At 44.0% G+C, this 13588-nt stretch overlaps 1 long non-coding RNA gene across 1 annotated transcript; it reads left to right on the top strand.

Moving 5' to 3' along the window:
* The first annotated feature begins 10170 nt into the window (after positions 1-10170).
* LOC127338264 (uncharacterized) lies at positions 10171-10845 on the top strand. Its single transcript, XR_011754039.1, has 3 exons — positions 10171-10426; positions 10554-10634; positions 10732-10845. It is a non-coding gene; the product is annotated as an uncharacterized lncRNA (long non-coding RNA).
* Positions 10846-13588: the final 2743 nt, after the last annotated feature.

Below are 13588 nucleotides of genomic sequence, written 5' to 3'. Positions count from 1 at the left end.
ACACATGTGTTCATATGCAACAGCGGAGCGTGTCTCTCTCCCACACAAGCATGAATTTATTCAGAGAATGAAAATAACAAAACGAAAATAAAAGCACACAGACGCTCCAAGTAAAGTACATAAGATGTGACCGAATAAAAATATAGTTTCAAGAGAAGAAACCTGATAAGTTGTTGATGAAGGAGGGGATGCCTTGGGCATCCCCAAGCTTAGACGCTTGGGTCTTCTTGAAATATGCAGGGATGAACCACGGGGCATCCCCAAGCTTAGACTTTTCACTCTTCTTGATCATAGTATATCATCCTCCTCTCTTGACCCTTGAAAACTTCCTCCACACCAAACTTAAACAAACTCATTAGAGGGTTAGTGCATAATCAAAAATTTCACATGTTCAGAGGTGACACAATCATTCTTAACACTTCTGGAAATTGCACAAAGCTACTGGAAGTCAATGGAACAAAGAAATCCATCCAACACAGCAAAAGAGGCAATGCGAAATAAAAGGCAGAATCTGTCAAAACAGAACAGTCCGTAAAGACGAATTTTTTAGGGGCACTGGACTTGCTCAGATGAAAATGCTCAAATTGAATGAAAGTTGCGTACATATCTGAGGATCACGCACGTAAATTGCCAGATTTTTCTGAGTTACCTACAGAGAACCCTGCCCAAATTCGTGACAGACAGAAATCTGTTTCTGCGCAATAATCCAAATCAAGTATGAACCTTGCTATCAAAGACTTTACTTGGCACAACAATGCAATAAAATAAGATAAGGAGAGGTTGCTACAGTAGTAACAACTTCCAAGACACAACAAAACAGTAGCAAAATAAAGACATGGGTTATCTCCCAAGAAGTTCTTTCTTTATAGCCATTAAGATGGGCTCAGCAATTTTAATGATGCACTCGCAAGAAATAAGAGTTGAAGCAAAAGAGAGCATCAAGAAGCAAATTCAAAACACATTTAAGCCTAACATGCTTCCTATGCATAGGAATCTTGTAAATAAACAAGTTCATGAAGAGCAAAGTAAAAAGCATAGGAAGATAAAACAAGTGTAACTTCAAAAAATTCAGCATATAGAGAGGTGTTTTAGTAACATGAAAATTTATACAACCATATTTTCCTCTCTCATAATAACTTTCAGTGGCATCATGAACAAACTCAACAATATAACTATCACATAAAGCATTCTTATTCACATGCATAAAAGTATCATTACTCTCCACATAAGCATAATCAATTTTATTAGTTGTAGTGGGAGCAAATTCAACAAAGTAGCTATCATTATTATTCTCATCAAGTGTAGGAGGCATAGTATAATCATAATAAAATTTACTCTCCATAGTAGGCGGCACCAAAAGACCACTATCATTATAATCATCATATATGGGAGGCATATCATAATCAACATAAACTTTCTCCTCAATACCCGGAGGGCTAAAGAGATCATTTTCATCAAAACCGACCTCCCCAAGCTTAGAATTTTCTATATCATTAGCAACAATGGTGTTCAAAGCGTTCATACTAATATTACTACTAGCATGCAAATAAGGTTCCATAGGTTTTTTAATTTTCGCATTAAACCATTCATGTCTTGACTAAGGAAATAGTTTAAAAAGCTCACAGATGTTTTCAATTATGCCTTACTAGTGTAAAACAAGAAACAAAAAGATGCAATTGCAGGATCTAAAGGAAATAGCTTCGAACACTCACACAATGGTGCCAGAAAAGTACTTAGTTACCTGGGACCGAAGTATGAGTGCCTTTTACCTTTCCTCCCCGACAACGGCGCCAGAAAAGTGCTTGATGTCTGCGCACACTTCTATTCCTGTAGACAATGTTGGGCCTCCAAGAGCAGAGGTTTGTAGAACAGCAGCAAGTTTCAATTAAGTGGATCACCCAAGGTTTATCGAACTCAGGGAGGAAGAGGTCAAAGATATCCCTCTCAAGCAACCCTGCAATCACGATACAAGAAGTCTCTTGTGTCCCCAACACACCTAATACACTTGTCAGATGTATAGGTGCACAAGTTCGGCGAAGAGATAGTGAAATACAAGTGGTATGAATGAATATGAGCAGTAGGGTTTTAGGGTTAGGGTTAGGGTTAATTAGGGTTTAGGGTCTAGGGTTTAGGGTTTAGGGTTTGGGGTTTAGGGTTTAGGGTCTAGGGTTAGGGTTTAGGGTTTAGTGTTTAGTGTTTAGGGTTTAGGGTGTAGTGTTTAGGGTTTAGGGTCTAGGGTTTAGGGTTTAGTGTTTAGGGTGTTTAGGGTGTACGTTTAGGGTATAATTAGGGATTAGGGATTAGGGTTTTAGGGTTTAAGGTTTAGGGATCATCGATCGAGTGCACACACACATTATTAGAGGCACCCGCGCCTTTGCGCATAAAGTGCATTGATGTCTACGCACGCTTCTATTCCTGTAGACAGTGTTGGGCCTCCAAGAGCAGAGGTTTGTAGAACAGCAGCAAGTTTCTCTTAAGTGGATCACCCAAGGTTTATCGAACTCAGGGAGGAAGAGGTCAAAGATATCCCTCTCAAGCAACCCTGCAATCACGATACAAGAAGTCTCTTGTGTCCCCAACACACCTAATACAGTTGTCAGATGTATAGGTGCACTAGTTCGGCGAAGAGATAGTGAAATACAAGTGGTATGAATGAATATGAGCAGTAGTAACGGCGCCAGAAAAGTGCTTGTTTGGCGTGCGATTGATGGTAGTAATATTGCAGGAAGTAAACATGCAGTAGAACAGTAAACAAGCGGTGTTTGCAGTATTGGAAACAAGGCCTAGGGATCATACTTTCACTAGTGGACACTCTCAACATTGATCACATAAATAAATAAGTTCTCTTCCTTTGTGCTACATATACTCTTGTTTGATAATGAACACCATTCGTTGTGTAGGGCTACAAGAGCACCTCAATGCCGGAGTTAACAAGCTCCACAACATTCGGCATTCATATTTAAGTAACCTTTAGAGCATAATAGATCTTTGCAATTTAAACCGAGTACTAACATAGCATACACACTGTCACCTTTACACTATGAAGGGGGAATAAATCACATCAATACTATCATAGTAATAATTAACTCCATAACCTACAAGAGATTATGATCATAACCTACGCCAAGTACTACACGATGCACACACTGTCACCATTACACCGTGAAGGAGGAATAGACTACTTTAATAACATCACATGAGTAGCACATAGACTAATAGCGATACAAATCTCATATGAATCTCAATCATGTAAGGCAGCTCATGAGATCATTGTATTGAAGTACATAGCAGAGAGATTAACCACATAGCTACCGGTACAACCCTTAGCCTCGATGGAGAACTACTCCCTCCTCATGGGAGACAACAGCGGTGATGAAGATGGCGGTGGTGTTGATGGAGAAGCCTTCCGGGGGCACTTCCCCGTCCCGGCGGCGTGCCGGAACAGAGACTCCTGTCCCCCAGATCTTGGCTTCACGATGGCGGCGGCTCTGGAAGGTTTCTCGTACCGTGGCTTTTCCGTATCGAAGATTTAGGTCAGGGGGCATCTTATAGGAGAAGAGGCGGAGTCGGAAGGGTTACGGAGGGGCCACACACCAGGGTGGTGCGCCACCCTCTCTGGTCGCGCCGCCATATTGTGTGGGGGCCCAGGGCCTCCCCTCTGATCCCTCTCCGGTGTTCTGGAAGCTTCGTGGAATTATAAGGTGCTGGGCGTTGATTTCGTCCAATTCCGAGAATATTTCCTTACTAGGATTTTTGAAACCAAAAACAGGAGAAAACAGGAACTGACACTTCGGCATCTCGTTAATAGGTTAGTTCCGGAAAACGCATCAAAACGATATAAAGTGTGAACAAAACATGTAGGTATTGTCATAAAACTAGCATGGAACATAAGAAATTATAGATACGTTTGAGACGTATCATGCATGCGTATATAAGTGTGTTTTTTGGCCACCAACGATATATAGATCGAGAGAGAGATTGAAATGTATGTATATCCCCAAGAATATGTTCAGATATATATTGAAATATATGCACGAATGATATGTGCAAGGTATGACATACGCGCATGCACACTAATCTTTACTATTAAATGCCAATACGACCGTGGTACATCGTTCTGTCCCTCGCTCGTCGATCGATCGCGCTCGAAAGTCGCATCCATGGGCCGATCATCCCGTCCCCTCGCTCGCTCGATCGTCGTAGATGGGTCGCACGCTCGATCACACGAGAGCTGATCGGACTAGGTTGTTTGTGTGTTCGCAATGTCCGTTGCCGCACGCACATGGGCCAGGTCCGGAAAAACTTTGGTTGTTTCTATACAAACAGCCTGATGAACTATATACATGAGATGAGCCCATCACACGTACGTAGCACGCATCTTTGTTCGCTCTCCAGATATTTCCTTCTGGTTCTAAAAAAAGGTATTTCCTTCTAACTTGTCTAAGATTTAGTAAAATTTAGATGTAGCTACACAACAAGATATGTAGATACATTCAAATTTTGACAAATATCTGACAAGTTCCATGAGACGGTGGGAGTAGTAAATCTCCCTCATTCTCTCTGGTGCATGCACCGGTTTCTTCTCCATCTCGACGCCTGTGGCCTGAAGCCTTAACTTCGCTGACTCGCAAATCCATCGATTCGCTTCGCCGCCTCTCCCAGCGTTCCCGTCCAGCTGGAAGAACAACGGTGTGTCGTTCCTATTGTATGTGGAGCTACGGTAGAATTGGGGGTATCACGGATTACTAACGTGGCGGTGGCAGCGGTCTCTCACTGGCAAATAAGTCTACTCCAGTTAGCTCCACCTCGGCGATGTTCTTCTGAACAGCGTCGACGAGCCGATGACAGGAGGTTCTGGTTACGGGCATCGGCGACGTGGCCGCGCCGTCTACACGTCTATATGTTAAAGAGAGCAGTGGAGGTAATATGAATTCGTAGTCTTCATGAAATACTCAATTGACGTAAATTTTGGCTCCAAGCATCACTTTCAAGGTTGTTCCTTTTGTAGGTTGTGATTAAGTTTCTATGTGAAATAAAAAGAAGGGTCTGAAATTATATGAAGAACTGAACAAAAAAGGAAATAAGCAATCTTTCGTTCCTATAAGACACGATGATATGATTTTGTTTGTTCTCGTAGCGGAGCACGGGTATTTAGCTAGTTGTATATATATATTATGAGGCAACTTAATCAAATGTGTTTTCATTCGAGAGAACTTGTCAAAATTCAAGTTAATTAATTTATCAGCGCTAATTAGTTGGTCGCCTACTTGATGCGCAATGAAGTGTCGTTGGCCTATATATATGTAGGGTTTAATTAGGGTTTAGGGTTTAGGGTTATCTAGCTAGGGTTTTAGGGTGTTAGGGTTAGGGTTAATTAGGGTTTAGGGTCTAGGGTTTAGGGTTTAGGGTTTGGGGTTTAGGGTTTAGGGTTTAGGGTTTAGGGTCTAGGGTTAGGGTTTAGGGTTTTGTGTTTAGTGTTTAGGGTTTAGGGTGTAGTGTTTAGGGTTTAGGGTCTAGGGTTTAGGGTTTAGTGTTTAGGGTGTTTAGGGTGTACATTTAGGGTATAATTAGGGATTAGGGATTAGGGTTTTAGGGTTTAAGGTTTAGGGATCATCGATCGAGTGCACACACACATTATTAGAGGCACCCGCGCCTTTGCGCATAAAGTGCATGCGTATATAAGTGTGTTTTTTGGCCACCAACGATATATAGATCGAGAGAGAGATTGAAATATATATATCCCCAAGAATATGTTCAGATATATATTGAAATATATGCACGAATGATATGTGCAAGGTATGACATGCGCGCATGCACACTAGTTGTATATATATTATGAGGCAACTTAATCAAATGTGTTTTTATTCGAGAGAACTTGTCAAAATTCAAGTTAATTAATTTATCAGCGCTAATTAGTTGGTCGCCTGCTTGATGCGCAATGAAGTGTCGTTGGCCTATATATATATATGTAGGGTTTAATTAGGGTTTAGGGTTTAGGGTCTAGGGTTTAGGGTTTGGGGTTTAGGGTTTAGGGTCTAGGGTTAGGGTTTAGGGTTTAGGGTTTAGTGTTTAGTGTTTAGGGTTTAGGGTGTAGTGTTTAGGGTTTAGGGTCTAGGGTTTAGGGTTTAGTGTTTAGGGTGTTTAGGGTGTACGTTTAGGGTATAATTAGGGATTAGGGATTAGGGTTTTAGGGTTTAAGGTTTAGGGATCATCCATCGAGTGCACACATATTAGAGGCACCTGCGCCTTTGCGCATAAAGTGCATGCGTATATAAGTGTGTTTTTTGGCCACCAACGATATATAGATCGAGAGAGAGATTGAAATATATATATCCCCAAGAATATGTTCAGATATATATTGAAATATATGCACGAATGATATGTGCAAGGTATGACATGCGCGCATGCACACTAATTGTATATATATTATGAGGCAACTTAATCAAATGTGTTTTCATTCGAGAGAACTTGTCAAAATTCAAGTTAATTAATTTATCAGCGATAATTAGTTGGTCGCCTGCTTGATGCGCAATGAAGTGTCGTTGGCCTATATATATATATATGTAGGGTTTAATTAGGGTTTAGGGTTTAGGGTTATCTAGCTAGGGTTTTAGGGTTAGGGTTAATTAGGGTTTAGGGTCTAGGGTTTAGGGTTTGGGGTTTGGGGTTTAGTGTTTAGGGTTTAGGGTCTAGGGTTAGGGTTTAGGGTTTAGGGTTTAGGGTGTAGTGTTTAGGGTTTAGGGTCTAGGGTTTAGGGTTTAGTGTTTAGGGTGTTTAGGGTGTATGTTTAGGGTATAATTAGGGATTAGGGATTAGGGTTTTAGGGTTTAAGGTTTAGGGATCATCGATCGAGTGCACACACACATTATTAGAGGCACCCGCGCCTTTGCGCATAAAGTGCATGCGTATATATATAAGTGTGTTTCTTGGCCACCAACGATATATAGATCGAGAGATAGAGATTGAAATCCCCAAGAATATGTTCAAATATACGCACACACATGAATTATTAGAGGCACCCGCGCCTTTGCGCATAAGGTGCATGCATATGTGTGTTGTTCTGGCCACCAACGATAGATCGAGAGAGAGAGAGAGATTGAAATCCCCAAGAATTAGAGGACCCCCTTGCACAAGTGTTGGCCATCTATATATAATATGAATCCCAATAATGTTCATACATGATAGGGCATATGTGTGAAGCAATTTTTTTCCGAGAACTTGTAAAGATTCAAATTTATCAGTGCAAATGGAAACTAGCTAGTGCACATTAGAGGACCCCCTTGCACACGTGTTGGCCATCTATGTATAGTTTGAATCCCAATAATGTTCATACATGATAGGCTATATGTGAATCAATTTTTTCTTCCAAGAACTTGTCAAGATTCAAATTTATCGGTGCTAATGGAAACTAGTGCGCACTAGACGAGCCCCTTGCGCAAGTGCTGGCCATTACATATAGTAGTTTAAATCTTAAGAATGTTCATACATGATAGGCCATATGTGCAAAGAATTTTTTTTCCCGTGAACTTGTCAAAATTCAAGTTTATCGTTGCAAATGGAAGCTAGTCCAAAAAATTACATAGAGGTCCAAAAGAACTAGACAATAACTAATAGGACCTGCAACTTTACAAAAAGGACCCCAAAACATATAGAAGAAAATCAATCGAGTCCTTCTGGACCGCACATCAGATCTCTGCTCCGCATCCTTTCCAGCAACTCCGTCGCCGGGGACGCACCACTTGGGACGGTGTCGCCGGTAGTCGCCAGGATGAAGGAGAAGAATGGCCTCAGCAGCGGCATATTGGCTCTGAGAAGGGCCGCTGAAAGGCCAAGATGTTCACGGGCAAGACGGATGACGCCATCGTATGCCCCGAGCTTGTGAACGTTAGCAGCTTGACTTCCCCGTTGGCCAGATATGAAGCACTGACCAAAGCAAGCCTCACCGTTAGCGCCATCACCTTGATGGCACCAGATCAGGGTTTGGCCGGCAAGATCCGCCAGATCTGATCCGCCAGATTCACCATAGGCCATATCTGAAGCCGATGACGAGATCCCCGACTCCATTGCGCCATTCTGCTCAAGGAAAACACTGGATCTAAGCTTACAACAACACTAACTCCCTCGGATCCAAATTAGCTGACTCAACTTTGCTTATCTAAATATGGATGTATCCACACATGTTTTTACTCTAGATACATACACGTCTAAGGAAAGTTGAATCAATTAATTTAGTTCGGAGGGTGTACGATATACAGAGAGAAGTCGGCCTCGTCTCCGGCCGGCGAGGCCACCGGAGAGAAGGGGGAGAGGAGCCGGGGGAGTGAGAGAGACTCGAGAGAGAAAGAGAAGAGGAGAGCTCCCTGGGGAAGAACATTATTTTTGTCGTTCTGCTCGTAGCTTGAAACTAAAAATTTCGGCCCCGCGCCAAATCATCCCGCCGAATCCATTCGAAAATCCCATGACCAGTTTTACCCTTTTAACCCAGGTCCGGAAGTTACAACCCACCGACCATGGAGGGCTCATTCGGTAACAATGAAATATCTTGCCTAGATCCCGAACCCTCCCCACGGGCCCACACCCACCCACCAACCATTCGCCCCATTAGCTCAAAAATACTCTCACACGCCAAAGCTCTGACTCTCTACAGTGCTAGATCTGCTTCGCCGCCGGCATACTCCTCCACAGCGTAGCCTTATCGTGTTGGCTGTCCACCCACCTGATCTGCTCCCCCGCCACCCTCGCCACCGACGGATCTGCTTCACCGCCGACCTCGCCACCGACGGATCTGCTTCAACGCCGACCTCGCCACCGACGGATCTGCTTCACCGCCGACCTCATCCACAGCATAGCAATCAACGCCTTTCCTGTCGACGCACCAGATCCTCTCCAACGGAACCGGGTCTACTTCACCGTGGCCCCCCCTCCACAGAAGCCGATCTATTCCACCGACTAGCTCGACGCAGCGGCTGTATCAACTTCACCGAATCCCTTGCCAGCCAACCAGATCTGCTTCACTAACACCCGCTTCTACTAAAACAGGGTCGACTCATCGTCTCCCGCGTTCGCCGCCGCTGGAATGCAAGTTGCCGCCCCCGTCCACCCCGCCGCAGCTTGGTTAGTACGCTGGCCCGTTAGATCGCGGTGTTTCTTTAGCCATGTTTTGTGTAGTTATTTGCAGATCTCATATGCCATTAACTTTCTTGATGTGTTACTTCGCATGAAGTTCGTTTAAATATTGTACATTACAAAAGCATTATCCGGTCGCTACCATCATGTTCATTCTACTGACACCTGTGTGCATCCACATACTTATAGCCTTATACCCATTCATTTGCTGCCAACTGTTTTTGTACTGCATGCTATTCCTTTTATAGTCATGCTATGGGCATTTCCAATCTGGTTGTTCTTATACCACGTCATTAGCTCACCGCTAGCCGCTAGCTATTTTCTCGTGCCTGCTATTCTCACACTGCTTTTATAATCATGCTATGTGCATTTCCAATCTGCTTGCTCTTATACCTCGTCTTTAGCTTATAGCTATTTTTTCCATGAATGCTCCTGTCGCACAGCTTGTATAGTTATTGTTGCGTGCATGTCTGGTCTTTGTATTATCGTAGACTAACTTGTCAATGTTATTTTTCCTATGGATTGATCATGCGAACCACTTATTAGAATATCCAACATTAACAGCGGGGACGCTAGTGAAGGTTTGAATCTGAGTTCTTGGTTGGTAATTTTGGCAGTTCACTTCCGTTATTATCTATAACCTATATGCATTGTTCCTTATGCAAGAGATTAACACTTGGAACCCTGCCATAGCAATGCCATTCATGCTTTACTATGTTTCTGCCTATTTGATATGCTTGTCTTGGAGCAACTGCGAAGGTGATTTGAACCTGATATTTGGTCATTCTTAATGCCAGTATACTTTATGTGGAAAACCTTGCCATTACCCTACTCTAAATCTGAATGTCTGAAATTCGTATCTCATGAAAAGCAACATCTAGTTGGTTTTAATCTGATATCTGGTAAATATTGGCTTATTCATTTGGCAGCTCAAGTTTTTTGTTATTTGAAACCAGCTGACTTGGTCTTAAATGTGATATCTAAACACAGATTAAGGACAATGGAGCAGGAGGATTAGCATTTCACTTGATGGCTGAACCTAAAATGACAGGCATGTCGACCACGACTAGTGCACGCAAGAGAAGGACCTGTAGCGAGCCAGTATGTGCTTAGTACATGCATCTTATCTTATCTTGTGCTTATTTCTGCTACATGCTGTTATCTGATCTCTACATTGCGTAATACATGTTTGAATAGTTAATTGTTGTAACTATGTTTGCAATATTACCAGAATGCAGTTTTAATGAAGCAGTCATCATTAGAAGATAGTCGCCAAAGCGACCCTGTGCAACATTATGATGTAAGTCTGTGCTTAGTACAAGTTCCATACATTGTCTTATTTATGGAACTTGTTATTATCTTATATCTACATTGCATAATAAATGTTTGAATAGTTCACTGTTGTAACTATGTTGCAATATTACTAGAATGCAGGTGTAATGAAGAAGTCCTTAGTAGAAGATAGAGCGCAAAAAAGGTTCCGGGGTGAGCCTATGCAACGATATAATGTAAGTATGTGCTTAGTAGTTGTGACTATCTCATATCGACAATGCTTAATACATGTTTACATAGTTCATCATTTAACTCTTTTTGCATTATTATCAGAATGCAGTTGTGATGAAGCAATCTTCATCAGAAGAGAGGCCCACAAAAAGTTCTGATCTTTCTTCTGATGCATCCTCTCATAGCCGTCAACCTAGACCATTCCTTTCATCAAACAAGAATATCTCAAGGTCGTACTTTATAAAAGACATGGTATTGCTGCTTTAAGATCTGTAGCTGATATGTTGACCAAGAGTACACACGATTCAATCAAGGCGATTGCCAAATGTCAACGTGTTATTGATGATGCTAATAGAAGTCCTCAATGATTCTATGTAATTTTTTTATTTGGGCACATTAATTGCCTTGTAATTTTCCTAGTTATTTTATTTGTGTATGTAATTGTGTGTATCATTGATACCAGATTTTAGGCTCATGAAATTTAATGCAAGTTGACTAGTCAAACAACCAGGGCCCTACAACAGATTGGGCCGGCCCACTTACAGTAGTGTGGGACCCACTTTCATTTTGGGTCGGCCCACCTACTTATTGGGCCGGCCCGTTAACAGGAAAGTGGGCCCCACCTGCTTATTGGGTCGGCCCACTATCTTGTTGGGCCAGCCCACTTGCTATATGGTGGACCCCACATACTAAATGGGCCGGCCCTTTAACAGGAAAGTGGGACCCACCTGTGTTTTTGGCCCGGCCCACTATCTTGTTGGGCCGGCCCACTTGCTATATGGTGGACCCCACATACTAAATGGGCCGGCCCTTTAACAGGAAAGTGGGACCCACCTGTGTTTTTGGCCTGGCCCACTATCTTGTTGGGCCAGCCCAATTGCTATATGGTGGACCCACATACTAAATGGGCCGGCCCTTTAACTGGAAAGTGGGACCCACCTGTGTTTTTGGCCCGGCCCACTATCTTGTTGGGCCGGCCCACTTGCTATATGGTGGACCCCACATACTAAATGGGCCGGCCCGTTAACAGGAAAGTGGGACCCACATGTGTTTTTGGCCCGGCCCACTTTCTTGTTGGGCTAGCCCATTTGATCTATTGTGGACCCCACGTACTAAATGGGCCGGCCCGATAGCAGGAGTGGGACCCACATGCTAATTGGGCTGGCCCAATAACTTCTTGGGCCGGCCCACTTGTTTTAAGGTGGACCCCACTTGGTAAATGGGCCGGCCCGATAACAGGAAAGTGGGTCCCACATGTCTTGTGGGCCGGCCCTTTTGCCTGTTGACCGGTCAAACGAGTGCATTCGGCCCGGCCCACATGCTTAGTGGGCCGGCCCATTAATGTTTTGACCAGTCAACCTTAGAGGTTAGGCCCGGCCCACGTAACTAATGGACCAGCCCAGCTATATAGTTGACCGGTCAAACTAAGTCAGCTGGCCTGGCCCGCAAACTTAATGGGCCGGCCCGCTTAAGACGTGGCAGGCCTCGTGTGGGCCTACCATCTACCACGGGGTTTCAGCCGGTTAACGCCGTTAACTGCCAGTTAACGGCATCTGCCACGTGTCAGTTTGCATGATGTTAGCAGTCAACGGGCTCCCGGAAACACTTGTGCAACGGTCCGATTTTCCGTGGCGGAAGGGCGCCCAAGCGCGACGGACCGAAAAAATCATCGTAGGACTTTGCTTGACGCAGTTACGACAACAGAACCCATATCGTCGGGTTAGGCCAATAGGCGACGAAAAATACCCCGTAGCGGACGATTTTGAGACGTTGTCTATCAGAACTTTTCTTGTAGTGATAGGGCGGCGTGGTGGGGCCCCTGGCCGCGCCGTGATGTGGGGAGGGAGCCTCCTGGCTCCCCCGACTCTGCCCCTTCGCCTATTTATTCCTTCGTCCGCGAAAACCCTAGTACCGAGAGCCACGATACGAGAAAAGTTCCAGAGGCGCCGCTGATACGTCTCCAACGTATCTATAATTTCTGATGTTCCATGCTAGTTTTATGACAATACCTACATGTTTTGCTCACACTTTATAATGTTTTTATGCATTTTCCGGGACTAACCTATTAACAAGATGCTGAAGTGCCAGTTCCTGTTTTCTCCTGTTTTTGGTTCCAGAATAGCTGTTCGGGCAATATTCTCGGAATTGGAAGAAACAAAAGCCGAACCTCCTATTTTACTGAGACGGACCCAGAACACCGAAGGAGAGACGGAGAGGGGCCAAGGGGGCCCCACACCACCTGGCGGCGCGGCCAAGGAGGGGGGCGCGCCCAGCTATGGGGTGGGCCCCTCTGGCACCCCCTCGCGCCGCCCCTTCGCCTATATAATCCCTCGCGACGCGAAAACCCTACAACAATCAATCATATTCCAGAAAGACTCCAGGGGTGCCGCCGCCATCGCGAAACTCCGTTTCGGGGGACAGAATCTCTGTTCCGGCACGCCACCGGGACGGGGAAGTGCCCCCGGAAGCCTTCTCCATCGACGCCACCGCCTCCATCAAGCTCCGTGAGTAGTTCCCCCATGGACTACGGGTTCTAGCTGTAGCTAGTTGGTACTCTCTCTCCCATGTACTTCAATACAATGATCTCATGAGCTGCCTTACATGATTGAGATCCATCTGATGTAATCGATGTTGTGTTTGTTGGGATCCGATGAATTGTTACATTATGATCAGTATATCTATATAAGTTTGTGAAGTTATTGTTGCTGCAACCTTGTTGTGTTTAATGCTTGTCACTAGTGCACGAGTGGCATGATCTTAGATTTGAGCTCTATAATTATTGCTTAGATTGTATCTACAAGTTGTTTGCACATGTCTATGTCCGGAACCCGAGGCCCCAGTAGTACAAAGAATCGGGATAACTGGAGGGAAAGGCTTAGATATGAGGATCACATGTTTTCACCAAGTGTTAATGCTTTTCTCCGGTGCTCTATTAAAAGGAGTACCTTAATTACCAGTA

Source organism: Lolium perenne, chromosome 3 (assembly GCF_019359855.2).
Source record: "Lolium perenne isolate Kyuss_39 chromosome 3, Kyuss_2.0, whole genome shotgun sequence".
In the NCBI taxonomy this organism is placed as follows: domain Eukaryota; kingdom Viridiplantae; phylum Streptophyta; class Magnoliopsida; order Poales; family Poaceae; genus Lolium; species Lolium perenne.
Note: the sequence above shows the minus strand (reverse complement) of the source record. Positions and strands in the feature narration are given on the sequence as shown.